An 8185-nucleotide genomic window follows, 5' to 3' on the forward strand; every position below is an offset into this window, starting at 1 on the left:
GACTGATGCCTTTTATTCTTGTCCTAGATAACGTCAGTTAATCTAATCTTTATCTAGTCTAGTGTATAGAAAGGAGAACCAGCATTGAGTAGTGTGGCTCATGCATTGAACTAGATGTATTGTTCAATAGATAATAAGGAAGGCAAGATTGCGCCGACTACAAGATAAGAGAACAATATAACCATTCATCGTTTATCTTAATTGTTTTAATCAGAATTGATTACGTCCACAAGTTATCTCATCAATCCATTCTTCTCTTCTCATGTCAACAATATAAATCATAATAATTATTAATTTTGAAAAGAATGATGCAAATCATGTCAATGGCGACCATAGAGTTCAGAAAAAAAATACTAACTCTATGATGACGACACAAGATCACTGCACAAGCGCAAAATAATGTAAATAGTAGTTAGCAAGGGATTGAATTAATAGGTTATGCCTATGGTCTAATTAATTCTTGATGGCGTGTCTGCAGCGCAAAATTTATACAAAGAAAGGAGTAAACCACATCTTCAACAATCTTGCACACTATCATTGACCTTTGCAGCTTATTTTTAAGACAATAATAATAATGTCATTAAAGGCAAGGGGCAAAAACTAGAAGATGCTTATTAATTGAAATGGTATTAATCAAGGAATTGAGTTAAAAGAATGTAAAAATCATTTAACTCAATCTTGCCAACAGGTTAGTACCGGAAGCTTATACGAAGAAAACAACAGACTATATGTTCTATAGTACTATCGATCTCTGCAATTTATTTTCTACTGAATGACGAACATCTGTCAATGATAAATGAGGATAACAGATTAACAGTATATCGTCAAAATAATTAATATAGCAGTAAGTAAAGGATTGAATTAATAGATTATAGTAATAGTGTAATGAATTCTTTGTGGCTAGTCTGCAACGCTAGTTTATACAGAGAGGGAATGAGAAAATTATATCTTGTACTAAATCATTCATCTTTGCAACTTATTTTTGAGAGAATAACGGCAATGTAATTTAAGACAAGATAGAAAAATTAGAAGGTACTTAATGATTGAAGTAGTTATTAATCAAGGGATTGAATTAATAAAGTGTAGAAATTGTTTAATTCAATCTTGCAAGCAGGTTAGCATCGGAAACTGTTGCAAAGAAAACAAGAGACTAGGTGGCATGCAGTACTATCGATTTCTGCAGCTAGAATGATAAAAATAAGTCATTAATAAGAGGAGATAATAAGTGTATGGATGAAATAATTAATATAGTCGTAAGCAAAAGATTGAATTAATAGATTATAGTAATAATGTAATGAATTCTTAGTGGCTAGTACACCGTAAGTTTATATATGAGGTCATGAGAAAATCATATCTTGTGCGAAACCATTCATCTTTGCAACTTATTTTTAAGACAATAATGGCAATGCTATTTAATGCAAGATGCTTAATAGATGAAATAGTTTTAATCAAGGGATTGAGTTAATAAAGTGTAGAAATCGTGTTATTTAATCTCGCTAGTAGGTTAGCATAGAAAGCTTATGCAACGAAAAAAGAGATTATACGTCATGCAGTATTATAAATTTCTGCAGCTAGGATGATGAAAATAGGTCTAGGGGATAATAGCATATGGATGAAATAATTGAAATATTAGTAAGCAAAGGATTGAATTAATAGACTATAGCAATAATGGGATGGATTTTTTGCGGCTAGTCTGCAGTGCTGGTTTATATGAAGGTGATGAGAAAATTACCTCTTGTACAATATCATTGACCTCTGCAGACAGTAATGGCAATGCCATTAAAGACGAGACGGGAAAAACTAGGAGGTGATAAATAATTGAAATAGTATCAGTCGAAGGATTGAGTAATAGAGTATAGAAATCGTTAATTCAATCTTCCTAATTGGCCGACACTGGAAGCTTATACAAAGAAAATCAGAGACTACATGTTATATAGAACTATCAATTTCTGAAAAGTATTTTTAATAAGATAAGAAACGCCTGTCAACGACGAAATAGGATAGCAGTATACGGCGAATTAATTGAAATAGTAGTAAGAAGAGTATTGAACTAATAGATTATCGCCATGATGCAATGAATTCTCTGTAGCTAGCCTGCAGCGTAAAGTTATATAACATCTAACATATCCAATAATGATATAGCCACACATTGTGGAATATCATTAATCTCTGCAGACAATAATGCCAATATCATTAAAGATGAGACGAGAAAACTACGAGATGAAAAATAAATGAATTAGTATTAAGGGATTGAGTTAATAGAGCGTATAAATTTTGTAGATTATCATTAATATTCGTAGTTTATTTTTAAGACTATAATACCAATAGCATAAGCTTGCATAGGGAAATGTTAGCTTTGACCTTCAGGTTTCGATCTTTTTTTATAATAATCGCAAAATGGCCTTAAAACAGGGATAATGTAATATTGTATAAGTGCATAAAGCTAAAATATAGAAATAGCAAATTGGAGGTGGCTAGTAACATGCTAACCTACAGTATTTCACTCGATTCTATTAGATGGACAGGAAGGTCTTCTATCTGCAGTAAAACGATAATTTTAAAGCTTTAATTTGGAAGTTGATCTGGCCCTTGTACGTAATATCAATCCTAATTTGCAACTAACCGAAAGGGAATTCATACCTATATTTACTTAAATATTTTTCCATTAATAATTATAATTATATAATTTATAATCCTTTATTTTGGGTAGTGCTTTCGAACTACAGTAACTTTACACTTTATAGTATTACAAATAATTGCTATGTTGAACCATTATACCAAAATGATCGCAATATAAGCGCTATCTATTCAATAAAATGGTTGCTCAAATAATACCAGAGACTCCAAAAAGAGTGCTAATATAGTCAGATATTAGCAGCGACAGAGCGATCACAATTTCAATAATCTCTCTATCTATCCTTTACGTTAAGGATGAAAGAATTGGACAATTTTATCTAAATCAATATCGTAATTTGCATCTAGCTAAAATAATCTACGTCAATTCCTACAATTTATCCATATAAATGCTAGAGGAATTATTTTTCATTGATAATAAAGCTCAATTGTTACGGAATGTAAAAAGTGCACAAAATCATTCAAATTGATCATGATCAAGATCACCATGGACGATCATTTCTCAATTCGGTTTAGCGAGGCAGGTAATGCGATTATGCTCATACCTATACTACAATTTAAATCATTTCCTAAACCGTTTTTGGTAATGGGGAGAGTCGTACAATTTTATACGTGTCTAGCTACAATTTGCATTTTTCCTCAGCTATTACAGCACATGACAAGTAGCAAGTCTATTGCAATTACACTCTTTGCCCATTCTATTTAGTACTCAAATGAGTGAACAATATCGTGCAAATTCATCCATCTCGATATTCTTCTATACCGGTATTCCTTTTTACTATCCTATCATGGATCTATCGCAATTATGATGCAACTTTGATTAGCCATAAAACGTAAGAACTATCCACTTTTCCTCTACTTGCTAGTATTTTGGAAGAATCATTTGCTCTAAGATTAATATAATTGATGGTAGATAATTTAATCATTTCCCAATTTTATTTAAGCATCTATGCTTACATGATGCCGTTTTACCTCTGTCAATGATGGTACCGCATAATCAATAACGATAGCAGACTGATTATCGCTTCAATCATTTCTCCATTTAGCCATACAGTAAATGGACAAATTATAATATGCAATTTTAATTCTTGAAATGAAAAATAAATAGGTTTAGTGCCATGACTAATGTATCACGGCTCCAATCTTTCCGTATAACTGTAGCTCACTCACGATCATTATATGCATGGACTATGATGATGGTTGGTAAAATTAGTTCCTGCCAACATCGCAGATTGGTCACTATTAGAGGATATGTCTGTATATCTACCTAAGCTACAGACGACTAGCCTTTATCTTAACCCCTTCACCATCATGAATGCTTTTGCAATGTCAGAAATAATTCCCATTCGAGATCATATCTTGATCCTCATTGATGTTATTTCATGATTACCAATGCATTACATTTCCAATCCATCTGCAAATCTTAGCTTATTATGATTATTTGATGCATTGACCATGACGCAGGTTGATAGGATTGGTTTCTGCCAACATGGCAGAATAATCACCATTTATGTACATGTCTTCATATTTTATTAGGCAACAGACATACTCTAACCGTATCCTAGCCCTTTTACTTTCATGAAAGCTTTTTACAATGGCAAAAATAATAATGACCTTTTAAATTCATATCTCTATCCTAATTGGCAAGAGATGCGCTGATTCTAACATCTCATCTTCATTCATTTTAGTCGACGATCGATCTTTTAGGATTATTTCTATATTAATAACTACCGGTATTGCATGTTGTGTCAGGACTAGCTAGGCATATGCTCAATCGAACATGTTTGAAATCCATAAAAATCGTATTAAAATAAGAAAAGATGGCAAGATTGGCAATGACTAAAAGTATCGGTCTAGCGAGAAACAATAATTATCGAGCTAACTGCCTCGAGTAAAAGCGAAACAATTCTAAAACATATGATTGATCGGATTAGCCATTTTTCTATTTGTCAAGGAACATAAGCGAAAGAAAATCTCTACACTATTTGCTTTTAATGGATTGATTGACCTTTCCACCTAATGTTAACCAGAGAAATTTATATTGACGTCGATGTATTGACTGTTTAGTATTTCGTAATACGGTTTGTTTACTTACTGAAGGATTGCAATAATGTCCTTTGATATCTTACCGGCGAGAAAGACTGTAAAAGATACTTTGTATGATGGGTCTAATTTATCCCTCGATTGATAGAGAAATGCTGCTAACCATGATAGCAATTCTCTTTCATCAATATTAGCAAATGGTACGACCATCAAATGATCTATCGTGAGTAATTTGATTAATAAATGCAGGGAATCGTTTGAAATACTCATCCATTCCCCACCTTTTAAAGGTTTAGTTCAGTCTTAAAATCCAATCTATCATTTTATTCTGATAGAATATTTCCTTCCTCTATCTTATCATCTGTTTTATGATTGTTTGTTGGGCCACAAATGTGTTAGGAGTAAGATCAAATTCAACTACCTATCCGCCCTATTAGACTGCATTCGATCACCTAAGTAATCAGCTGACGTTGATTAGACTTTCTTAAATTGATGTTATGGTTTATCTAGAAATTCTAATTTTGAGGAATATAGACTAGAAGGTAGAAAAATGCCTCATGTTAAAGGGCAAAGGTAATCCTGTCAATATGCGAAATTATTTCGAGACAAGAAAAGAATTTCCTCGACTAACATACGGTCGAGAATCTTCTCCATCATGAATTGTGTTAAGAAATCTAGCACAAGCTGGGAATAGATTAAAAAGGTGGAAAAAAAATTTTATCCGAATTTATAATAATGGAAACTGTTTCATGCATCAATCAATGGAAATAATTCGCCTTTGATGAGATCCAAAATTCGATCAAGATTTTAAACCATTTATAAGCAGGATAGTGAGCGAAAAATGCATCTTCTATAATGGGATAGATCGGATGTGTAAATCGACTAACGAATAACACTAACCTTACAGCATTGACAGTCTTCTTTTGCTTGGCTAGGAATAGAATATCCACATTAGCGGTATACAAAATGGATACCGTCTAATCTTTAAGCCCAAATATACCCTCTACACAAGAGCTAGGTCACAAATACTGTATGTTCTTAGACCATAGTTTACTTTCAAAATAATCCATTATTCATGAGAGGTTAGAAGAAATTATATATTCAATTGGGGGTTTACTGTTAGTATCATCACTTATGGCTAAGGAGATAAAAATTCTTTCTCTACCCAAGTTAGCTTTAATCTATTATTGATGACATCTTGGTATCAATTTGGATATCCCATCATGGTTCTACTAAGTAAAAGGCTTGTTTACGGAATAAGAACAATAAAATTAGACTAGCGTTTATCTTCTTGATTGCATAGTTTGTGATCTAGCTTCCATTATTTATGAGATGATGATAATACATCAATCATCTACTGTCTTGGTTGTACTATAACTGCTTAAATAAAAAAATACAATCATAATTTTATTATATCTTTCTGCTTGATAATAAATTTCCTTATTCGATATCAAGAAGTTTTATCCCTACAGTAGACGCGTTAAGTATTCCATATTTTCTATGAAAGACCAAAGATATTCATAGCAAAAAACGATGAAATGTGATCATCTTCGTAGGCCATCACTTTACTTTTATCATCATTTATCCTATGTTCAAATTGAACTCAATACTGGTAATAAATTTTCATTTTAGTTATTGAGAGGTTTTCTTACGTAATGACATTTAATTCGAATGCTTTCGCTACTCCTTACTTGCTTCGGCAAGGCTGTACTATTCATAAAAAAGGACGATGAAATTCAATCATTTTCTTAAGCTACCGGTTTACTTTAATATCATTATTCCTATGCTCAAATTGAAGCCAACGCCGGCAATCAATTTCCTTTTTAGTAACCGAGAGATTCTTTATTTGTAATTATATATACATACAATATGAATGTTCTAGTTACTTCCTAGCAAGACCAAACTATTCATACGAAAGGACAACGAAACTGATCATCTTCGCATCTATTCTACTTTAATGTCATTTATCATATGCTCAAATAAAACTCAATACTGGCAACAAATTTCCATTTTCATTATCGAGAGATTTCATTTATAATTAATAATACTGATGCTTTAGCTACTCGCTATTTGATATTATAAGTTCAAAACTAATCACAGGTTGTAAGTTCAAAAATAATCACAGGGAAGGACGATGAAATTAGGCTATCTTACTAGGCCATCAATTTACTTTAATATCATTCATTCTATACTCAAATTGAACTTAATACTGCAATGATGCTACCATGAAAGGTTATTCAAGCTCATATTTCTTGCCCATTTTATCATTTACCTTCGGTCCATGAATCATTGTCATCAGGATACCTTAATCATACTACATTATAACGGTAAATCTACCCGGAATAAATGATGAAATCATCTTTCTTCTTCTTTGCACTAGTTTTACTATTAATTATATTTATCATTCATGAAATATAGAAATATCCATCCTATACTGCAATAACTTAAATGTAAGTGAACTCGAGCTTTAGTATATCCATCTTCCTAGGCTATGAGTTTACATTTATCCTATACTCTAATTAAATCCAATACTGCAAGAATTATAATACAACGATGACAGAGTAATGACACTTTAGTTATCCTTCTTTCCTATATTATAATTTCAATTTTCGCCCATGATATAATATGACGATATTTTGTAGCGGTAAAGCTACCCGGAAAGAATGATCAAAACATCTTTACTCCTATACACTAGCTTCCTGTTAATAATATTTGTTACTTAGAAATCGAGAAACATTTAATTTATGCAGCAATGACGCAAGTGGGAGGATATTCAAGTTTCGAGTATATCCTTCCTTCCCCCATTACAGTTTACTTTTTTTATCCAAGATTTAAAATCATCTAGATCCTTTAACTACTGTATTCATCTAGAAATTTAAAGACTGACGTTATAGAACTGTTCGTAGGAAAAGACGATGGAATTTCTACCTTATTCCTCTTATGCTATAGAAGATACTCATTTATCATTTATGAAATACTGAAATTTAATCTATCCAGGGCTGCAATTCTAAATTACATTTTAGAGGATGCCCTTCTTTCCTCTATGAATCCACGGTTCAGAATTTAAATCCTTAAACTAGTCTATATTGTAAAGTGAACATTACAGAGATAGTGATTAGGAATGAAAATTTTACACTATTCCTCTGATGCTATCATTGATCCACCGTGGAAATTGAATATATCCAGTACTGCAGTCCTACTCTACACATAAAGTATTAATTAAGTTTTAGCCCATCCTTGTTCCCTATATTCTTATTTAGCTTTTACCCGTAATTCACAATCTGAATCCTTTTAATTTCTTTATATTATAAGGTGAACAAGATCGGGGTATAGCTATTCAGAGAAAATTACTCCTCTTATGCTATGATTCAATGTTCCTCAATCTATCCCATACGACAACGATCAAATATAGAAAAAGGCACTTAAGTTTTAGCCTACCCCACCTCCCCTAAATCATAATTTATTATTCATCGACATTATAATGCGTAAAGTGTTGGCAAAAATTCAT

Source organism: Trichoplax adhaerens, genomic scaffold (genome assembly GCF_000150275.1).
Source record: "Trichoplax adhaerens TRIADscaffold_15 genomic scaffold, whole genome shotgun sequence".
Lineage (NCBI taxonomy): Eukaryota > Metazoa > Placozoa > Uniplacotomia > Trichoplacea > Trichoplacidae > Trichoplax > Trichoplax adhaerens.